The sequence below is a fragment of the Pholis gunnellus genome (assembly GCF_910591455.1).
Source record: "Pholis gunnellus genome assembly, chromosome: 18".
Classification (NCBI taxonomy): Eukaryota; Metazoa; Chordata; class Actinopteri; order Perciformes; family Pholidae; genus Pholis; species Pholis gunnellus.
Window position 1 is genome coordinate 7,769,286 of NC_136545.1, and position 24,256 is coordinate 7,793,541.

General features: G+C 45.3%; 1 protein-coding gene across 1 annotated transcript in view; it reads right to left on the reverse strand.

Annotated features, from left to right (window-relative positions):
* Positions 1 to 23,956, reverse strand: part of cntfr (ciliary neurotrophic factor receptor) — a 200,479-nt gene extending 176,523 nt beyond the window's left edge. The window contains exon 1 of the mRNA XM_079179221.1: positions 23,729 to 23,956. The gene's annotated coding sequence lies outside the window, so the exon portion shown is untranslated. The remainder of the gene's footprint in view (positions 1 to 23,728) is intronic.
* Positions 23,957 to 24,256: the final 300 nt, after the last annotated feature.

Genomic DNA, 24,256 nt, shown 5'->3' on the forward strand with positions numbered 1-24,256 from the left:
GTGTTCCAAGGACACGCAATGATGAAAACTGTCCCAAAGGCTCCTCTGTCCTTTTCTAATACGGCAATAAGCCGTCAGCACAAAAAAACATAACTAGCTAGTCACACCATGACAACATAATAAAGCTATACAGGGACAAAGTCAGGTAAAAGTCACACGCCGAGGCCACAAATTAGAGGTGTACACACACACACTATGTCGGGAGAGAGGCGCACTGTGACATCGCAAAGAGCAGCAAAGGACGCAGGAAAAGTAACAACGGCCCTATGGAATCACATTGCAGCTCTGGGACATTGTAATGCTGCTGCACATGACCAAATGGAGACAAAGGTTACACTGTCATATAATACTGCATACTTGACCACAGTAAGCCGAGTTATTGTATGATCCAGTACACAATAAAGTGAAGGTTTCACAGTGACATCATGGCAAACATCATGTCACAGCTGTGTGAGGGCTATAATTCAACAAACAGTTTCACAATAGAGCTGTTTAAAGGTAAAATCAGCATTATGAAGTTATATTATGGTAGCAGTAGGTGTTGAGATACTAACTGACAGAAAATTAATTGAAAAAAAAGCAGTCCAAGTTTGACAGCACTGTTGCCGTTGTTCGCGCTGTTAGCACCGTTAGCTGCTAGCACCGTTAACTTCCCATGTTGAGAGGCGTGTGCAGGCAGGCAATCCTGGGTTGTAGGTGCTGCGGTAGTGGACCAATTGCACGTCGCATTAAATCGAAGACCCTTAGCGGTGATTGGCTGCGAGCCAAACCAAACTATTTGTCGTTTTGTTCAAGATCTGGGCACAAAAATGGTCGATTGCCGGTAATGTTTGACTGGAGAAGTGTGGATACTACTTGGTACTGGGTCATTTCGGTCGACATTGGTAAAGAGTGCCGATACCCAGTCCTATTTCTCATACAGCGCAATGGTGTAATGGTTTTATTTCTGTCTCCACATGGCTAATGACAGAATTATCATTGTGGGCATCAAAATGAAAGCATTATTTGTAATGGTTGTACCGCGCATGTTACCACCTGGTAGTGTAATTTTTATTTGGGCTGTACTTGCACGCGTCATGTTGTTTTAAAATTGAAGTGTTGTTTGATGTCGCTGGCTAATTAATGAAGATAAAACCCAAACAATGATCCGTGCCAGTGTTCGCCCCGGCTGTGGAAAACAGAGCTAATGGAGGCGAGCCATAACTCTGGGTTTCCATCTCACTGTCGACGCCTCCCATCCTCCTCTCCCTTCTCCCCCATGCCCCATCTATCAATCCATTTATCCATGCTGCCTCATCCTCAAGTCCATCTCTCTCCCTGTCTTTCTCCTCTTATCTGTATTGAAGGACTCCACCATTTCAGGCCGGCGTAATATTCTGACCATGAAGATGTTTTACAGGCTAACCCTGCCTCCCCTCCTCATCCTGCTCTTCAACCCTCCTCGCCGCCTTCCCAAAACAGATACGAGAAAAGCCCCCATGTTGGAGTCAAGGTTCAGTGGTTTCTAATTATGTGTTCACTGTAGGAGCCTGGTCAGAATTTTTCATATAGACCCATAGGAGAGATAGGATGGTAGGATGGAAGGAATGAGGAAGGGAGAAACAGAGAGGCAATGAAGAGATAGAGACGCAAACAGAGAGTGGATGAAGAGATGCTAACAGTATACAGAAAGAAAGATGTGGAGGTATGTGTAGAACTAAGGTGTGTAATCAGTGACATTTTCTTGAATAAATTGGATTTACGTCTTACATTGTTCACAAACATGTTTTCCATTCAGTCGTTGCTATCTTGGTTTTCACCTGAGGTGATTGTAACCGATGCTACCATGAGGGGAGGAGTCAGTAGCCTGTAAGCTATCAAAAACACCACATTTGTGTACTTTCACGTCGTGCGCTGATCATCAGTGTTTTCCTGCTGATGCAAACATCTCCTCCTTTCAACCGTATCTCAATTGCGCCATTACAAAAGAGCTTCACAGAGCATGCGCCCCAGCGTTTCATGCAAGCTGGAAATGATTTTTTTCACCAGCTTTTGCCTTTGAACCATCGACTCCTGTCTCGTAACTGTCTGCAAGCCATTCGTCTTTTGTAGAACCCGACGACAACGAAGGGTTAAATTAAAGTGCACGTTGCCACAGAGATGATGCACTACGAATGCAGCTGACCGTCATTAGGCGTGCTATTGGTCAGTGGCACAAATTTGCAGGTCAACGTTCACCTAAATTAAACTTAGCCCCGCCCGAAGCCTAACCCACAGCTGCCTCGTCCCACAACGCAAGGTTAAAATTCCCTTTTAGTAATTATAAGATAATTAGGACCACTCCTTGCAAATACAGTCAAATGTACCACACATATACACCCTTAGGAAGACACACACGCACACACACACAGTCTTCTCAGGGCTCTTAAATGATGGTGTCATTAATGTTGGAGTGCGGTTGCCAGCTGTAATATTTCCTATGGTCATTAGACCATCTGGTGGCCTGACTCCTCTCATGTGTCTGTCTCTATCTTCCATATCTGCCTGTCTGCCACCTTGTGCTGCTCAGTCCATGCCTCTCTATTTCTCTGCATATTCGTCTCAGTGGATCTCCATCTTTACCCTTACTGGGGTTTTTTTTTTCCATTCACTCTCGTCCTCTTGCCACCCCTCACAGCCTGTTGCCCGTGGCCAAGTCATCCATCAAACACATTGATGTATGCAGCCATTTTGGTGCTCCAATATGTTAATTGGAGAGATATGGAGTCTCATTTATGGAGGGGTCAACATCCCTCTAAATTAAAGCTTCACCGCTGCTGTAATTATCACAAAGGGTTTCATCCAAATACTCAGAATTTCACAAATGCTGCTAAAGATGTCCTTGCATTAACCCTCTGTAAATAAGGCCTATTGAAACATTTGCAGGTGTTATGATGCACACGGCATCTTTGAGCTTTCTCGTACTTTGGCCGTGGTTACAGTCTGTACGCTCCGAGATGGGATCTTGATTGCATTGGGATCCGATGAGCCAGACCACATGCAGAGGTGACCCAGCTCGCATTGCGTTTGGATCTAAGTGAGGTGAGGACAGCATGTGGGCGCGATCTGCATCGCATCATCTCCCGCCCACATGTGAACCCATCTCTCGAGGAAAGCCAAGGGACGAGAGGAGGAACACCGGGACTGGAGCACCGCTGAGACCTGATGTCTGAGCCCTGTTTTCAGAAATGTCCAGATTATTTCAGCTTCAGAATAAAAGCTTTTAAATAACAAAATACCGGGTGACTTTTATTGTGAAGAATGTACAGGAAATGAAATTGCGCAAACTTGTTTTTCTTCTATAAAAACAAGTCTTCTAATAATGCAGGGGAGGATGAACGAGCAGCACAAAATAACAGGGGATTTTATTGTGAAGAATTAATAGGAAATAAAATGTGTTTATCTACCGTTTTACAGCTGCTCCTTTGACTATGAAATATATTCACAAACTATCCGATCAGGCGAGTTGCATTGGCGGTCGTGTGTGGACACGCATGCAAAACGCCAATGTTGGATTGAAGCTGACCTTCCAGCACAATTAAAAAATGCATTTTTATTAACACTGGTTAGCACATAGGCAAGGCATTAATATGGTAAGAACAGAGGACTAACATTAACATTCTCCTCATGTCCCGAATGACAACTAGGCGTTTGAAAAATGCCACTGACGTATGTGTCTCGTTAAGTGACTTCATTTGCCTTTGCTTGAAGCTAAGGCAAGCCGTCACAATAACTGTGAATGTAATGATGCCTTCAATTTAATCATCCAAGGGAGATGTTGTACCCGAGATCCGAGTCCCATTTAATGTACAGTTCCGTGATTAACAGAGGTCTAAAACCACTCGTGTGAAAACACCTGTTTAAAGAAGAAAATCAGCCAGCTATATCTCAGCAACATGGGAGCTGGGTCCATACACAATGCAAACCCACATTATATGTATGAATACACACACAATTGTACAGACATAGCTTAAGAAGGTGTGCACAAGCTCTCTCTCTCTATCTCTGAATGAATCAATACGATGTAACAAGCTCGTCTGGCTTGTCACAAAAAAAACCCATCTTTCACAGACTTTCTCTGCATCTCAATTAGAGATGCACGGATTGATCGGCTACCGATCGAGACCTGCTGGTATTCAGCTGACCGGCAATGGCTGCTGACCGGCCAATCAGTCTCATGTTTGCACCCAAAAAATGTAAAGTTACATTTACAAACATGTGTTAGTTTTACTTCGGCACATAGTGGTGCAGACAGTAACGTCACACACACACACAGACACACACACACAATATGTGCACGGTGAAGAAGTGCTTCAGCGTCAGTGTATTAAGAAATGTATGTAATTTCACATTATATCTGCTATTTTCTGCAGGAAATACGGAGGGTAGAGCATGATCTGTTTTGAACTGTCAGCATATATTTATCTGTGATAATTGATTGCTGTCATTGCCTCTGAATTTATAATTTGCTCTTTGAACCCTCTCACGATCAATCCCAAAAGCCCTCGTGACTCCTACTGACGCTTGGAAAAGTCCAACAAGCGAAGTCAAAAGGGCCCAAATTAACTTGTGCTTTCACAATTGAGATACTTCCGTGTCGCAGCTTTTCTCTAAGGAGACGGCGGATTGCTCACTTTCTCAAATAAAGTGATGTCGATCCCACCCCCCTGGAAAAAAAAACAAAGATTGCCCCATTACCATAGAAAGACTCAATATGTGTAACTCGATGCAGGGCTAGAATCAACAGAGAGGGCAATTTCCGACTGTGGGCAGGAAAATTGTTCTTCCCTTTTGCTTTTATCGGCAAAATCTATAGCAGACAAAAGGTTGGTGTAATCTCCATCCACAGTCCATTCACCTCTGAGACAGCAGGAAGAATCTTGTCTATCTGCTTCTGTCAGGTCCAAACACAACAGAGTCCGTTTCACTAGAAGGGCCACGGCAGTCTTTTCTAACAGACGTATCAGATGTTACTTTAAAAGGCAACAAGCAGATGCAGACTGTCTTCATCAAAATACTTACATATGCACAGTTTTATCAAAATGAACACTATATACAAAGTTGTATTTCTTCATTGCAGTGCACATTCAATCAAGACAACAGTCCAGCATCCACATGAGGCTATTTATACTCTGGTACTCTGGCTTTGTCAGGCCACACTGCCATGCCTTAATAACTTACTTTTAAGTAATCCAGGGGAAAGGCAACTGAACACAAAGGCTACTTTTTGGCAGCATCTTCTATGTGTTCCTGGCTTTAAATGCATCGACACAAGGGAACCCTGCAGAGGCCAATAAGGGTTAACTGCCTTGCTTACAGGCACCTCTGTGGTGAGAGAGCGAGGATGTATGACTATAAGAAAGTCTGTCCCATTCAAACAAAAGGCCAAGAGGGATATTTTCACATTTATGTTGCAATTAAATATTTCCTGTGCGATGCCTCGTGGAAATGAAATGAAGTGGATTCATCTCAAATCAGCAGCATCACCAACATGTCAGGCTTTCATTATCATAAAAAAGGTTGTTTATAGCTAAATGAAATGTTTTGTGTGTTCGAGGGTGTGTTTTCATAATGAAATGAGGGGCTTTTGTCTCAACAGGGGATGGTGTAATTCTTAAATTCTTGTGGATACATGAATAATACATATCAACATGGAGTTATCATGGTTTCAAATGACTAGCGCTTAATGCCACGGACTCAATGTTTTAATATTTACTGAGTCTTTCAGAGTTTCAACTTACAACAAGACACATCGTCACATTGTCTTGTATTTACAGCACCATATATTCATATACCACAATATACATACATAATATTCATATCTAGGGTATTATACATTTGCGACTTGCAACAAGACAAGTATGTCCCGTCCAGACGCTCTGGACTCCCCAAAGTGAAAGTCAGTGCCTCATGGCAGGGGGAGCGCTGCTTTTGAAGGGAATTAGAGGAGCTGATTTGATTGGCCATGATTTATGCACACTGCAGATGTGTTTCCAGACGTGCCACAGGTGTATTCTGCTCCTTAAATAATGAAAACAGTTCCCTACATCCCCCATGTAGGTCTCGTAGTTTGTCTAATGAGATTACGATGATGGCCAGGACTCAAGAAGCATGAAAATATGTCAGAGCGCAGACCATTATGCCCTTGAAAATCTATTTAAAACCAACTTTACATACTGCAGCATGGTACCGGAAGCTCCAAAACAGTGCAGATACGCAGCTTTACCGATCCATGTAAATCGAGGCAAGCAGAAAGCGAGCTCGAAGAACTCGAAGAATCACCTGGCATTTGCATTCGAAAATGAGAAAGACTCTTAGCCGTTTCCTCGACCGCTTAATCACCACAAGTTGGTTTTTTTTTCTACCCCGAGAAGCCGTGACGCCAAATCCAGTTTCGATGTTCAGACTACAAGAGCGACGCTGAGTCAGAGCTCCCTCGACATGTTGGGGTACAATGTAAGCACAATCTGTGTGTACGCTGCTGCAGGCGGGGACTACAGAGCCGGTGTGTGTTTCTGAGTTAATGTGTGTGCTGCATTGTGGGAATCGTATTCCTAATGGGAGTGTCACAGCCCCATGAGAATCCCTTATGCCTGTCTTTTGAACATAAAGCTTTCTAAAAGCCTCATGCACATGAAAAACGATTGGAAGAGCCAAGTCAAGCACAGCCCCGAGCACAAAGTGGGAATCATTTTTAGAAAAAGAAAAGATGTGTTTTCATTGCAATAATATTCATAATCCTCCCAGACTGGGGTTATCTGTAGTGTGTGTGTGTGTGTGCACAACGTTGTATTTAAACAACGCTATCGTGTACTGTACATCGAAAGGAAATAGCTGGAGCCTTTGGTGCATTAGCAGTTTAATATGAACAATGTCAACCCACTGAAAGCAGAATGTGCTTAGCGTTTCCTTCTTTTCTTTATCTGACTGTTGATTTCAAAGGTCTTTCCTTTTCTTCTGGGGTTTAGCTTTTCATTTCTCCATTCTTTTCGCCGTCGCTCGTCGCACAAATGATCTTGAAATGCTGATCCAAGACTGGCTTGTCTCGATAGCGAAGCAAATTTATTCATGTGTTGAGACCGGTGATGTCGAAGCGGTTGACACTACTCGGCTCGTGACGCCTTTAAAAGGCAACAGAGATGGACATCAAAGGAGTGATGACGTGGTGATGACCATGCAAAAAATGTGGAACTCATGCTCAGTCAATTCAGTTCTGCACAATAAGCTTAACTCTCAGTGATTTGTCAGGGAGATTGAGTCCCAGCGTAAGTCACTTGTGAACTCTGAAGCAGCAGAATTTGTCCACCTCTGTGAAGTTTTATATATTTAAACCACTGCACCGAACATTGGGGATTATTTCAAACTAATTAACAGCCCTGCAGCCAGTCAGGGGGGAGTGCACACAGAGGTCACGGTGCTGTTTAGGAATCATCCCTGAGAGGATGTTCTTCACTGTGAATATGGTAGTAATGCAAGCAGGGGCAGCCATGTACCATTCTGCAGCGTATATGATGATTCCTTTAAGTTTACAAATAGATTTCTGTGTAAACAATCAACTTTTTTTTTGTAAAAAGCCTAACTTCCAATACACGTTCTGCTCAACTCGCCTCCCTTTTGTGGTCGCTATTGATGGTAACTTGGCTATTTAAAAAAAAAAAAAAGATTTGTGCAGGTTTCAGCTCAGCTCTCTTGGAACCTCGACCGAGGTCGAACTGAACTACTATACACAACTTCTGCTAATGGAAAAACAGAAACAGTTGAGTAGTGACGTACCATGCAGTGGCAACATGTCCTCATTCTTTGTGTTTTAGATTTTAAGTGGCATGATTTCATACAGAATCCAGCATGTAACCACAGCTTGACTCCCCAACACACACACACACACATACAGACAAACGTAGCATATGCTTTGTAACTACTTAAAGAGGATTTCCAACTCAATTTTCTGATTATTATAACATAATCGTGGCAGTTAATAGGCATTCTCATATTTCATTTGGGTTTATATGAAAAATAAAAGCTAGTTTGAGGCCTTATTACTTCTAAGTAGGCAATTAAAACAAATTGCTTCTAGTAATGGAGAAATATGGCTGCTTATGATGAGTACCATGTGGACTTTTTTTCCTGACATTTTTGAGCTACCAGTCGATGGATTGAAGCTATAGTGGAGGGTCATGAATTAAACCACACAGACATCTAAATGGAAATACCGGTGCGATACGCTCACACCAATGCACAGAGCCATGTATTCTATAGCATAGCGCACACAAGGACGAAGGGAAGCATGGAAGTAGACGTGCGCGCGTGTGCACACACACACACACACACACACACACAGGCGGACAGATGTGAAAACACCCCCACGCCTTCACACAGACACACGCAACCCGTCAAGTCGAGCATAACCGAAGGGCTTCAATATGGATTTCACACTTGAGCTAAACCTCCTTAACTTTCCTCAACAATATGGACGCCTCGAGCCATGTCAGTTCCCCCACTGCCACTACAAACGTTCGCTTATGCTCCACAGACGCACATTCTCCCTCCTGCTTAGCACATTGTTTATGAAAGGTCTGAGGAATATTTTACCGTCATTATGTGGCATCGTGTATCTCGCTTTAATGGATTCAGACAGGAAATGGCACGACATCTTTTCACAAGCTACCTTCAGACCCACAATGTTGAAAAGTACGGGCTCACAGTGCCAACGGATCTTTTGTTTGCAGGAACGTTTTCCTTATCTTATTTTAACAGTAGCAGCAAAGTAAACCTGACTCTGTCTAATTGATCTAGAAACAGACGATTAACAAAAAGCCATGAAATTCAAATAAAGCCAGCCAAAATTCTTACTTCTTTGAAAACTCCATTAACAAGACACTAAATCTTCTCCAAATGGGGGATTAAACACTGTTGGCTCACATGTGACTCCGTCTTTCACTCGCTCACACAAGACGCACAGGCAATTCGATACTTCCCCAGACTCCGAGAGGCAGAACATCTGGGACATTATAATGTCCACGACCAATAATGCATCGGGAATGTGTTGTGAGGAAATCGAGGAATTTGTCATCGGGGTGGGGGGGCTGAACGTGCGGCAGGAAATTGACCGTCATGTTCAACATGCCTTCGCAGTGAAATCAAATCCACTTCTCACACGCGCGAGCACGTATCCAAGCGCACCAGTTCTCTCGCTCACGAGCCGGTACAGACCCCACGCTCGTACATTTACACACCATGCAAAGTGTGCAAAGAGCACACGCCATATGTTTATTTCAACGCGTCACCCCTCCTCCTAATGGGCAGATTCACTATGAATTTTCAATTACCTTGTACACGATCACAAGAAGAGAAAACTGTGTTTGCAGGTTTGGAAAAATAAAAACAGAAACAGTCTTTCAAACAGACAAAGGCTTGTCATTAACAAAGACAATGTCATTGAAATTGGGTTGGATGAGACCAATTGTGGTGGTGCCTGTCAGCGATGGCAGCGCTGCAGGTGGCTGTTGAGAGCGATCACAGAGCCACAGATGGAGCATGTAAAGGTTGCATCTGGAGGGAAAGATGGCAGAAGGCTAGCAGGACTGACGCCCCTGGGCTCTCTGCTGACGGCTCCGTCGGTTTCCAAATGTGGCCCGGTCCATAAAACCATACTGAACACAGCAGTGGCAGAGAAAGCACCTGAAGGTTGCTGGTGCACAATTCTGCCGCCGCTGTGTTCATTACGTTTTTTGTTTTTGGAGAAGTCACATTTGAAAACCATAATGAACACAACAGTGGCAGAAATCACAACAAACAAAATGCTGAATTATACCCACGGGTATAATTCAGCATTTTGTTCAGCACACTGGCCGATATAGATCGTTTTTGTTGTTCTGTTGTTTTATTATAACAGCCTGCATACAAGGCTCCAGACTATTTTTCGTCAACAACGTCCTGAAAAATAATTTCAACCACCCCAAAGTCAGTGTAATCCATAAACAATTCTAAATGTTATCATCTTGCTTTGACACAGTCATCTATCGTGGTTAATTGAAATTTTTATTTTTTATTGATTTAAAAAAAAAAACTCTTGGCATTAGTATTTTTTCTTAGGTATCATAGGCTGCTCAGAGCTAGCGTTAGGAGGTTAACGGGTCCTAAGTCCCTCTCTATTATGTATTGTATATTGCTGCTGGGGATCCGTTACACCACTACCACTACCTTTATTTAAAAGGACTAAATGCTGTGCTGACAAAAGCAGAGGAGATGCATTCAACACAAAAACAAAAAAAGCGCAAGAGCTTTTACAATAAAAAAAAAAGAAAAGAATTCTCACCTCAAAATAAGCACCAACAAGATGGCCAGCTCTGACAAAACTGCACCCAATAACACAAATGCAATGACAATGACAACAAGGCGGTAGTAAAACGCAGGATGATAGCATTGGCCATGAAAGGACATGGGGAATAAAAATGAATCAAAATAGGTATCCCTAAAGAGTGGCATCATGGGGAAACAGATGGTGTGCTCAGCTGTTGTTTGGACCAGGGTTTTTATCCACCAAACATCAATTCGTTGGCCGGAGAACTGTGGCGCTTCGAGCCGCCAGTTTGCACGCTCTGTCCGCTTTTTGTCTTTGCCAGGGTTGTTTCTGTATTGACAGTGTCGGTTCGCTGGAGGACATCGATGTGAGGGAAACTGCTTCTCCAAGGCAAACCTACAGGCAATTTCACTTGGACGCTACCAATGTAAGAGCATTCCAAGTTTCTAATGTTGAAAACGGTATTTGATTTAAGCGGCGAGGCTAATTAAAAAGGCAACTATCACACGCCTGCAAATCAGGTCAAAAGACTTCATTTAAAGTTCGTGAGTGTGTTTTGCTTTTCTACTCCTTCCCGATAAGGCACTATTTTGAACTCTACATGGGCGAGTGCCATCTCTCTCACACACACACACACACACACACACACACACACACACACACACACGTAGAAATTGAGGGCATTCACGTTCTACCAGCGTGAGGATCGTGGGAAAATTCAAATGTCACCTATACTCCGACAGACAGCGCGCGGGTGACACGTCTACGCGCTGACACCCATTATTGCAAACTGAGGATGTGTGGATTTCAGAAATGTCGTCGGTGCATTTGGCTCGCGCCCGAGCATCCGTCCGTGTTTGCTTGTGTGCCGTGTGATAGAGTGTGACTGTTGACTTGGGCGCGTTTGTTATGTCCCCTTAGCCACAGGTGCAGAAAGATGCTGACGCCGCTTGCAGTGAGAGACACGGTGCAAGAGAATGAGTTTATCTTTCTCGCTTTGTCTCGTTCTCTCTCTCTCTCACACACACACACACACAGGATCTGAGACAAACAAACAAAAATGCCAGATAGCTGACACACACTCTTGCAGGGACTGACATGCCCGCAAATATGCCTGCACAGTCACACACACACACACACACACACACACACACACACATCTGGGAGGAGTATGGGACCTTGGGCACCTCGCCAAAGTAAACAGAGGAAATTGCCAGCCCTGACTTTTTTTTTGGTGTGGCTTCTCAAGGTGACAGCTTTCTCTGGGTGTTTGTGGGAGATGTGGAATGGTGCTGCTTAACAATCAACACACTGTCTTTTGCTGTCTGCGCATGTGTGTGTGTGTGCGTGTTTATGCGAGTGTCGGTGGTTGCGTTTAGACAGGGTAGATCATTGTCTTTTGATTGCATCCGCGGTAACATATGGCGTTTCGTGCATGGCTTTCTCCAAAAAAGCTGCGCCATTGCTATTTCTTTGTAGAAGTGGCTGAAGTTTGACAAAGACGCAGATTGTCCTTTCCGTTCATGCTGGGTGACGCCTCTGGATTTTAAGAGCGCAGTAAGGCTTCTTCTGCACACTATGTTCAAAGCGTTTGTAGCCTTTGTATCTAAACTAAAAAAGGAACAAGCAGAATCAGATCCATTTCATTTGACCTTAGAGTACAGCATTATCCTGCGAGATTCGGGTTACCTCCCTTGACCTTGTGTGTCTTTTTCGAGGGAATCTCAAGTGCTCTGACGAATCTGGGAAAAAAAATGTATCTCTTGTGTGAATTCGATTTGCAGACTGTAAATTCTGTTTATCGCTACTTAGGTAGTTTTGTCTTGAATAAACTTCCATGCGGTAATAGCGTGCATCACTCTGTAAGTGCATGTGCATTCAGCTCTCTCTACCACACAATGCTGGTTTAACAAAAGACACCTCAATCTCATTTTGTGTCTGTTGATGTCTTTCAGCAACACAAAAGCACATAAACCGGTTATGTAAATAATCCCGCTCCATTCGCTCTGTGTCTTTTGTGCGCGGCAGTGGATCTAGCGTGTGCATGTGTGAATGTGTGTTGGAAAGTAACACCGCAGACCATGTGTGGATGATGCAGTAGAGGAACAATGTGCGTATTTTCTTCGTGCGTTTGCGAACAAATACACGGATATGGCGACGATAATTAACGGAAGTGATGACTGTAAACGAGACAATGCAAAAGATACTGGCTCAAATGAAAAGCTAATTTACAATGGAATTGAATTTTAAAAGCCACCGCTGACAGCGAAAAACAACCGACCTCATATTCCCTGATGCAACCCACAGATGCTCCTCATTCAGACTCAGCTGTCGGGTTAAATCGGCTACGACTTTCTGGCCTCCCAAGTTTGACTTTTGTTCCTTCTTTAATTAAAACTAGACTTTACTTCATTTCATAGAAACCAGTCCCAAGCGTTTTGCACGAGATTGTGACTACAATCGGCATCGCAACAATCTCTTTCCCAGGTATCTCTGTTTTGTCCTGCGCAGCTGTTACACACCCAGCCATTATTTACACACAGCTCACCCCCCAGTGGGCCTCCATGATGGAGCCGGATGGGGATTCTAGGCGATTTTTGATACGACTGCCAAGTTTCTATTAGTGGCGCAGAGAGGCAGTAACAGTTTTGTGAAATATATCAGGATGGAGTGAGAACATCTACCACCATAGCGTTGTGGGTCAGTGTCGAGATTATCCCTCCCTCATAATTCTGCCTTCTCTCTATCGACCTTTTCCTTATTTTGTTCTGGCTAAATCCCGTGACAAAGTCCCCCCCCCCCCCCCCCCCCCCCCCCTGCCCTCCACACACTGTCTCTTTGATTCACCAAAAATATTCTCTCCCCCATTTCCCTTTTTTTCCCTCTCCAACTCCCCACTCTTTCACTCTATTCCCCACTCCCTCCCTCCTCTTTACTCCTCTCCCTCCCTCTCCCAGCAGTAGCCACCCAATAAAGGATGTTGTTAATATCATTAGGCAGACTTCCTCCGGCCCAGCGCCCGGCCCACTCCCTTTCAGCCATAATCAAGCGTGCACCCTAACTATCAAAGGAGACATCGCTAATAAACTACCACAGCGGAGCGGGAAAAACACACACGTACACTCTCCGGCGAAGGAAGAAAAAAAAAAAAAAAAGATGTTAGTGTGTATGCTAAGTGTGGCAAAATAAATGTGTGCGTGTGCATGTTGGAGCTGAGGGGATGGGTGGGGTTTGCAGGGGGCGGGGGGGGGCGGGGGTTACCCAGACAACACTAATAAAGTAGACTCCAAGGGCTAGCGCAGTCTAAGGCAAATCTGCCACTTAAGTACACTAAATTAATTGGGGTTGAGGGAAACGTACACAAGCAGACGTAGCTAATAAAGTGTGCTCTGTGAAGAGGCGAATACTGTCAGTTCAGTGGGTTTAAATGCCCCGCAGTCATTTGCTGTAAATCATCCCTAAAACGGGAGCGCATGTTGTCGGCTGCATAGCTTGAAAGTGTTCTCTCCTGACAGCTGAATGCTACAGTGCATATATCACCAGTTAAACGCGGTCCAAAGGGAATACGTGATGCAATGCAGTGAGCGAGGAGCACTACGTTTAAAGAAGAAAGAGAGGGGTGGGAGGACGACGACATGAGGCTGCGAACAGAGCACGCTGCACAAAAGACACAGATTCTCATGCACGCACAGGCAATTATCCGTCTTAATGAAAAGAGGAAGTGTCAAGTGCACGCAACATCATCCTTTTAAATGCGGGGACACAGATGAGATGGTCCCGGTTGTAGATGCCACATTTTAGACGCAAACAAATACAGATCATTTAATTTACTGGTTGAGTATGCTTGGGATCTTTTAGCAGAGATGGAATATCATAATATATAGAACGAGCCCTTCATATCTACATAGGGAGCGGGTCCTCTTCACAGAGTTTGCCATGTTGCACCGCCATGTTTCTACAGTTGCCCAGAACAGACAAACCAAAGAGTGGCTCTAGAGCGGGCGTTTTAACGTTATCTGTAGGACAACCGTTCTTTGACACTCTTGCAAAAACTGCGGCAACAAGAGCCACAGAGTGCCAAACTGATGGGACCGCCAGTTGGTATCTGGCATCCGTTGCTCAAAAAGTAGTGATATCATGGCAAGGATGGCCTCTGAGCGAGACCGACGGCGCTGCCGCGGTTTTGCACTCGGTTACATAACCGCATACTTGGAAAGGGAGGAGTGAGCGGAGGGGGGGGGGGTCTGGGATCTGCAACAACACTGCCAGATGCCGCTAAATCCTACACACCGTCCCTAAAATATTGAAGGTCAACCAGAAGGCGAGAGGTGGGCTGCACCCTGGACCGGTCCCCACTGAATTACAGGGCTGACTCATAGAGACGGACAACCACTCAGCTCACATTCACACATATGGGCAATAGAGCGGCCAACTGATCGAACCTGCACGGCTTTGGACCGTGGGAGGAAACCAAAGCACAGAAACTTCTTACTGTGAGAAAACAGCACTTGCCGACCACTGCACCGCCGTGCCGCCATCATTATTTCGATGCCAAATCTGGTATGAAACGAGTTGCTTGCAGCGCTGCAACCTGTTTTTGACACAGATAGGTCTATCGCGTGGTAAGTTAAGCCTGCGCGTTTGGACGACCATCGGGATATTCCAGCGTTGTGTGACCTCAACTGAGTTCCACTGTCATGCTTTATTTATCCCTTTGCATCTGCACTGTAATGGAAATGTAAAAGGGTGCATTGATTAGTGTTTAAGGATCAGGCTTTAATAGATTAAAAGCCCCCGGCTCAGAGAGAGGCACTCACTCTCTCACACACGCACACGGTTGTGCATAAAGTCGAGCTTATATACACATCAACCAGCAAATATATGGACGGATGTGGAAAGAGATGCACATAAGCAGTAACACTCATGTACAGACAGCAACTTCACGCACTATTTGGATTGACTGTCCATAAAGTTACGCAAACACACACACACACACACACACACACACACACACACACACAGCCAGCAGTGCCAGCGGCAGAGCCCTGAGCCTTTCAACAGCCTATATATATTTCATAGCTGAGATAAATAAATAGATCTGAAGTATCCCCCGCAAAATAGATAGAGATATCTCTGCATATTCTCTTCAAAAGAATCCAATAATTTTGAACGTATTGCATTATTAATAATGCGTCTCCATCCCAGAACATTTCCTACACGGGCGGGGGTGTCAGGTCTCGATTTGAGTTTAAAATGAGAAGTAAACATGAACATAAATGAGGGTGGCTGTGTTTCAGCATCCCACTGGGGATGTACTTCGAGAGCAGACCTAAACAGCACATACAGCAACAGGAAAAAAACAAAAGAAATCCAATTAACTAATGTTTCCAGGTTATTTTGTCCGTTCCAAACTGTACCGGCGACCGCCTTTCACACACTTGTGTCCGGAGAAGACGGCGTGTGATTGTAGGAGACCTGCCGTCTCTACTGCTGTACTGTGGTGTCCCGTCTCCCCTCACCGCGTTTGATCTCCCACCTCTCCTTCCGGTTGTATTGCGCACAGCGACCACTGATCCCCGAGCATCACCTCGACCCCAAACCTGTCCCCTCCCTTTTCATTTTCTCTAATCACCGCACCTCTTCCTCTTCTCTGACCTCAATCACGCAAGCGGCCCTAATGGTGTCAGGGCTTCCCCGTGTGCTCACCAACCTTCCTTCGTTTAGGGCCCATCCTTTTCTTATGCTCTTCTCTTGCTGCACACTGATCACAGTCTGTCTGTTGATAGTTTTTTCCAAACCGCTAATTTCCTCCCTTCTCTTCCACACCCCTTCCCATTGCTTCGAGTCCTCTTCTACCATATTTGACCGCAATCATGTTTGCTGTTAGCCTCGACCGGGTCTGTCCAGCCCTCTCATTGCCTCCAGTCTTGTGCCACTATCCTTCTAGTCCCAATCACGCCTGATGGTATCCTTCAGTAAAACTGTCTCCTGCTCCGTAATTTAATCTCCTGTGTTCTTCTACTTTCATGCTCTCTTCTGCACAACACAATCACTTTTGTTGTCAGCCTCCCCCTAACCTCTCGAGTCATCTCTCCAGTCCTCCTGTCTCTTTAAATCCTTCCCTCAACAAGTCACATATGTTGCAATCTATGCCTCTCCTCTGTCCTTTCAGGTCTTCTGTGTCCGTTGTATCCCCCCCCCCCCCATTCTCCCTCAGGTAAAAGCATTCTCGCCCTGTTGTTCGACTCAACTTTTGCTGTCACTTCTCCTGACCTCTGGGTCTCTCCGCTCCCTCGAGAGTGGCCACAGTCTTGCCTGTCCCCCTTTCACACCTTGTCTTAGGATGCAGAAAGCAGGCAACATTTCACAGCACCGGGTAATTTCACAATGAGGACGTCATATTCCAAAATACCTTTTCCCTCCTACACTGGCAGTGATGTATTTCTTGTTATTTCCAAATAAATAGAAGAACCGCAGCATGACCAGCAATAGATGCCGCGGATGAACGGACGACGATGAGACCGCCACCTACATAACTTTATTTTGATTAATTAATTTAAGATTATGAACATTTCACAAAAAACGAGAGCCATAGACGTATTAACAAAAAGTTGTGCATAGTTTAAAAGAAAATAGCACCTCAAGGATCAAAGGATATTTAAATGATTAATGTATGGATCAAACCATAAAACCTCTGCTCTTTTACAGTCATACTGTGCGGCCATGCATTTCTTCAAAAGGAGCAGATGATTGCGGGAATAATTGATTTTCGTACAGGCTAATGTCACATTCACTTCCTTTCATACAGATGAGCTGCTGTGTGGGGAAAAGTAAGAGGTATTGGTTATTTATGAGCACTAACATATAAAGTTACTGAGAAAATTGGTTAAAAAAAATAATGCGACTGGTAGTTACATCTAAATAAACACAGATTCACACGATTCAGCCAATACATGGCTTGTATCAGTTACAAACGGTAAGCAGACAGCTATACAAATGTGACATAATGAAACCTGGCCTTTTTTTTGTTACCACGGAAAAATATGAATGTTCGCAAATCGGAAAAAAAGTAGGTTTTCCCCATTCTTCCTATATCGTGCTTACATGGCATTATTGAATGCAGCATAGCTTCACATGTACTGAGCAAGCAATAAGTCTTGCATGTGTCAAATTAATATAAAAGCAAGTGTGTTTGTAGTATTACATTAGATAGATCAAAGTGAGCGGCCTGCTGCTGCATCGGTTTGTTAAAATAATGTAAATTAATTTGATGTCCAATCGCTGTGTGTGGGGGGTATCCACTACAAATATGATATTACAATACAACTTAGGAGGTGAAGCGCCCCCTACTGGACGGGGCAGCTTTTTTTGTGCGTTCGTGTGGGTGTGCATGTGTGTAGAGGAGTAACGGATAGTTTGAGTGGGGGATGCATATTCATAATAGGGTTTATCCATTTCCCTCCTTTCATCCCTCATTTGCTTTGATCAAGAAAAGTTAAGAGGAGTCGTACTCTTCTATTCGGCTATTTGGCTGCAAGACTGCTACAGGGCCTGACTGAGGAGAGCTGTCTAAGGATGGAAATGCAGCCGAGGCAAGCAGATAAACACGCGAGCTGACCCGCTAGAACACACAGTAAGTTGACGGACATAAAGGCAGACTGATAGAGGCTGACTCACAAGCTGAGAAACAGGCACTTTCACAAATAGAACACGAAGACGGCAAAAAAAAGAGCACAAATGTACAAGTTGCAACCAAAAAACCCATTTCATAGGTTTCCATAATTGGAGGTCCTGGTGCTTAATAAGAGGGTATAGTATGAGTTATGGCATTAGAGGGTGTTTTATGTCCTCCCCGTATTAAAAATGCAGAAAGAAAGCACAAGAGTTCTCTCGTATTACCAAAATAATTACACAACGAGCCCCCCCCCTCCGAGCCAAATCTTCCAGCTCAGGGTGCAGAGAGGAAACCGTTGCAAAATGCGGTTCTCTGAAATACATTTGAGGCGGCTTAATTGGGACCGAATCTCAACAAAATCTTGTCATGTCTTCAACCCTTAGGTGCGTTCAGATAAAAGCACACAGCAAGTGGCATATCTGACTAAAGAGAGAGAGAGAGAGAGAGAGAGAGAGAGAGAGAGAGAGAGAGAGAGAGGGAGAGAGAGAGAGAGAGAGAGAGAGAGAGAGGGTAGACGGAGAAAGTGTGGGAGTTGTGCGTTTGCTGAACGGGAGCACTGGCTTCCTCATGTCTTCGCTGCCGTTTGGAGGCTCGTTGCCTACAGAGATTTGTTCCACTGAGGTAATATGTGTGCCTGTTAGGGCGGCCTAAATTCAGTACTTGGTTTTGGGTTCACGGTTTAGTACGTTTTCGTTACATATAAAACCGAAACAATTTTTAATAATTATAATCTCTGCCAGGAGACTAATACGATCACGTGCGTGCGTGCGTGTGCCCGTGAGTGAGTGTGCACCTCTGTGTCTGTCCACGGCTTATCTTGTATTCTGCCGCAGAAGACTGCATACTATTTTAGGAGCCAAGTCACACCTGCATGCTCGAGGACCTCTTGTGGATGCAGTGACTCACACTTCCTCAAAACACCTTTCATTTCAGTTTTATACTGCTACTGTGACTGCCCGCTGACTCCTCACTGCACTTCTCTTAACCGCCCCGCCGCCGGTAGGAATAACACAGCTGAGTGCATCGCCAACCCCCCAGCCGCTGCACTGCAGCCAGAGACACAGTGGGGAAAGCAGTTTACCCCACTTTTATTGTTTTGGACGGTGTGTTTGGCTAACAGCTTTAAAAGAACTGCACATACATCTGACTGCATTATCGCCGCTCAGCCGCTGCTTTGCAGCCCGAGACAGTTATTCCGTGCCATTTTTAAAGGGCATTGTGTGAGTCATACATATGTGAAAAATATGTCTGATACACTTGCAGTCTAGACGGGGGGGGGGGTTAGCCAATTACATTACAGCATTGACACCAGTCTTAAATCTTACAAGTCGTAAGTTAAATGTTTGAAGTCCATCCACAGACATGCAAATTAGTTTTTTGTGTGTGCTAGTAATACTGTACACAAGTACACTTAACCATAACCACATATTCATTTATTCCCTTCCTCACCCCTCTAGCCTTCTCTCCCTATCCTTGGGATGGGGTTCGAAAATATTTCGTTAAAACACAAATTAAGTGAAGCAGCCTTATGAAATCCAAATCCTTTATCAGATGTAATACGGTTCAGCTTCTAACATCTACAAGTATCTAAAGTAATAATTATCTCAAACTCAAAGATTCAGTTGACATCTGTCATCTCCTTTTAGCTGGTTGAGGCGGCAAAGACGTAACAGTTTTTAGTGGCAGCTGAATGAAACTGCAACTTAGATGAGCAGCATGAATTATGAAATGTTGATTAAATGTGTCTGACAAAGTGAACGCAGGTTTAGCCCACTTAGTTTTTCACACTTTACTTTATAGAGCTACTTGCTGGAGATCCAAATTGAGCGCTATCAACTTGACGAACGCTCACAGTCCACCTCACAGTCCACCTGCGATTGTAGATTAGTTGTTCTTTCGCCAGCATGCAATCTTTGGCCCAGTACAGACACCTGCTCGCAGAGACACCAGCCAAAAGCTCATATTGTTTATAATAAAGGGACGTTTGTCATTCGATAGCGATGGTCAGTGGCTGCTAAAAGGAAGAAGCCTGCGAACTTCCCGTGAAGGTTTCCTACATTGCTCTTTGCTTATAAAAAAAAAGCTTCAGAACCCAACCTTCCCTGTGCCCTCAAAAAACTTTTTCATCCCTCCCCTCACCTCCCTCCCTCCCTCCCTCCCTCTCCACACCGGCTTCCAATTTGTTGCCTTTGTGTACTTTACAGCAGTGAGATTCGCACCACCCGCCCCCTCTGATCAGGCCCACGCTCGGACATCTGTCCGAGGATGTTTACCCAGGCAGTAAGTATGTTAGGGGAAATATTATCCTAGTTTTACCTTACCTTTCTTCTGTCTGAAGCATAAACACCAGCATTGCAAGGTGGGGATAGGAGAGGAGAGGCAAGGAGAGAGGGGGGGGGTGAAGAGAAGGTAAAACAGAGTGGACCTGAGAGAGTAAAAGAGAAGGATGCAGGGTGGGAAGCCTGCAATAGAGAGGGAGGGTGAGCAAGGGAGGGAGGGATAGAAAAGGGAACGGAAAGTTGGAAGGATGATGAGAGAAGGAGAGGAGACAGAGAAATGAGTAAAAGAATGGATTATGTGGACGAAAAGGGAAAGGAAGAAATAGAAGAGAAAGAATGTCGGGGGGAGAGAAGAATACAAGTTCAGAAGTATCGACAGTAGAAACAGGAATGCACGCACGCTTTGAGTGGCAGCCTTTTAAGTGACAGTTAATCAACCCCGACATCACTTCTCAATCAATTTGTGCCCCACAGTTCCTTGAGAATCACTTTATAATGTCACCACCGTCTTTTTCTCAATCATCACCGGCCCCTTGATAAGACGGAAGTCCCATTCTCCAGTGTACGGACTTTTCCGTTCTCAAGGTTATGATTCTCACTTTTTTCACCCCTCCTTAGTCCACTGAGAAATGAAATTACTTTCCTCTTCAGGAAAAAAATGTCTTAATAAGAACACGTAAAAACGTTAACATTCAGGGTCATTGTCCAAGAAGCCCGGGCGGCTTTTTATGGTCAGTTAAAAATCAATATATACGGTTTACATGCATGCCTGTCTGGTGGGTTATGAGCGGACACAGACGGGCACACAGATGCTTGCCATGCACACAGACACACATACACAAACACCTACACACACACACACACACACACACGTCTCTCTTTGTCTCGTTATCTCTCTCTCTCTCTCTCTCTATCTCTCTCACACACACACACACACACACACACACACACACACACACACACACACAGGCCTCTTCCCGTCTGCTGTTGCTTCCAGCCTAAAACCAAACCATGTGTGGGAGCTATCCTGTGCTGGCCTTAACTGTATGCACTGGTGCAAGGTCCCTCCATTAAAAAATGGAGAGACATTTACTGCCTGTCTCTGTCTCGCTATGCGCCCGTCTCGGGCTTTGCGCCTCTCTGTGTGCTTTTGACAACAAGTGTCTTTGCCTCCGGTATTCTTTTTTAACTTTCTTTTTCACTATTTCCCCTTTTAGCCTGTCTGCCCTCATCTGCTTGCCTGTGCCGCTCTTAGCTTATTTGTACCCCCTCTTCTCCATCTGTCTGTCTGCCTGCCTGTCTGTCTGTCTTTCCCTCCCTTGAACTCTTTATGTCAGTGTTTCTATTTGCACCCCCCTTTCACCTCTTCTCCTCCTCCCGACCTCTCCCTCCCGCTCCACCACCAACTAGGCATGAAAACGGTGCTCCATTAGGAGTGCCTGGGCTAAGCTCGGTCTGACACACACCGCTTTGATCAGCCGTGAGCCGGGCTAAACACCCCGCTAAACTCCCAGTCTGAGGAGGGGGGGTGTTGAGGGAGAGCGTAAGTAGCGAGAGTTAGCGAGACATGGGACCGGGGGGGGGGGGGGGGGGGGGGGTCAAAACAGTGCAACGAGATGGAGACACCGTAAAAAGGGCAACGTACAAACTGAAGAGAGGAGCTTGATTTCCCGAGCTGCCCAACCACTCGTCTTTTATCACATTTTTCTTCAAATCTTTTTTTTTTGTCACCTAGTTTTCTCTCTCTCTCTCTCTCTCTCTCTCTCTCTCTCTCTCTCTCTCTCTCTCTCTCTCTCTCTCTCTCTCTCTCCTTTTAACCTCCAGGTAGCCTCTAATGTGCACCACTAACAATCTCTGCAGGTGCATAATATGAAACAGAAAAAAAGTAAATGTGAAAACACAATCAGGTCTGTGTATTTGGAAATCCCCCCCCCCCCCCACAAATCTTTGCAGCGTCTTTCACAGAGGGCAACTTGGCTGTCTTGTTAGTTCAATAAGTATAGTATCCACTCCAACACACACACACACACGTGCTGTCTAGGAGAAGAAGAAAAAAGCCTAAGAGAGAAAAAGACAAGCCCAGAGAGAGAGAAGATATATAGAGACCAGACCTCCTTAACTGACAACAGTAAAAAAAAAAAAAAAGAAGAGCCAGAGCCTTCCACATTCAGGCGGGCAGATACTAAACCAGCAGCAGCAAAAGGACAAAAAGCTCCCATCTTTTTCTCCCAAGGAGGGAAGAGAAAAGGGATTTCCGCTCAGTGCTAATCAATCAGGCCCGTGATAATGGCTCCCATGCCTAGCTGTCGACTGGAGGGGTCAAGGCATCCCATGACCCAGCGCCCAGGGCCCAAAGCCTCTCTCAGAATAGCACCCCAGGACAGACTCCCCGGGCTAATTGTCCGAGCCAGTGTCAGCCTTTTCAATGCCCCCCCCAACCCCCCCCCCCCCCCCTTACCCCTACCCTCCTTCCACTCTCCACTTCATTCCTCTCTCCTTCTTACCCCCTTCTCCCTCCTCACAACGCTGCGATCCTCTCTCTTTCTATGCAACCGAGGAATCCACTATGTATACCGGCATGTACCAGCGTGGGGGAGAAAATGGGAAAGAGAGCAGGGGGGGGAGAAAAAAAAGAGCATGTAGGGCTTAGGAGCCGTAGGAAAAAAAACAAGAGGGGTGCTGCGGACGGGGAGAGAAAAGTTAATGAAAAGACAGAGACGGGGAAGGATAGTGAGAGTGCGTGGGAGAAACAGATCAGCGGCGGCAACAAGAAGAGGAGCAGGGAGGGAAGAGAGAAGGGAGGATGAAAGAGAAAGGAGACAGCGAGTCGGTAGGACAGTGAGGGACAGATACGGGTGGACGGAGGAGATAAGGAGGAGGAGAGACTGTCCACTGCGAGACATCACTCATATCGCCGGAGCGGAGCGTTCTACGCCCCCCCCCACCCTGCCATCTGCATATCAATGACTTTCTATAAGTCACAGCCAGAGCGGCGTGCGTCTCCGCGGGAATCTGCTCAACAACGATGCAGCCGGCATGCAAAACACAACAAGAAAAAAACAAAAAAACAGAGAGGACATGCACAGACGCTCGCACAGGAGAGCGCAAGAGTCCCAAAGCAAAGAAAAACCTCCACTCCAGCTCCGCGCGCCGCCAGCATTCCTCTCATTCCAAGCGCACGCTGCTAATTAACAGCATTAGATCCCGCAGACAGAGGGACATATTGATGGAGAGGCAGCCGGGCGTTGCACTAGCACCCCCATCCCCGCTTCTCTTCTGTCACCTTTCCTCCTTTTAACCCCCCCCCCTCCCCAGTACCCTCACAGTCCCTTCCATCCAACTCTCTTTTCCCCTCTCTGAGTTCCCGGTCAGACAGCGCTGAAGAAGTCCCAAAAAAAAAAAAAAATCTAAATAACACAAATATGAGAAGAAAAGAAAAATAAATGGGTTACTCACAGGGGAACCTCCTCTCTTTTTCTTTCCTGTATCTCTGTTTTTTTCTGATCTGTCACTCCTTATCCTCTTCTCCACCGTAGCAAGGGGAGTGCGTCTATCCCGGCGTGTGTGTTGTATCAGTCCGATAGAGGAAAGTTGCCGTCTGCGTGCATGAGCATGTGTGTGTGTGTGTGTGTGTGTGTGTATGCGTGCGTAAAAGAGATAGAGAGGGAGAGAGGGAGAGAACGTGTGCGCCTGTCTCTGTGTCTCGCACTGCTCTGAGTGAGCGAGCTGAGGCTGTTTTAAACAGGCTGCTCTCCCCATGTGACCAGCACAGCCACAGGCAGGAATACATTACTGAGACACACACACACACACACACACACACACACTCTCTCTCTCCCTCTCTTTCTCCCCATCTCTCCCTCTCTTGCCCATACACACACCGTGTCCACAGTGCACCCCCTAGCCACCGCTCAGGGTAGTGGAAGGAACAGCATGCGCTCACACACACACACATACATACAAATACAGCATGTACACACACAT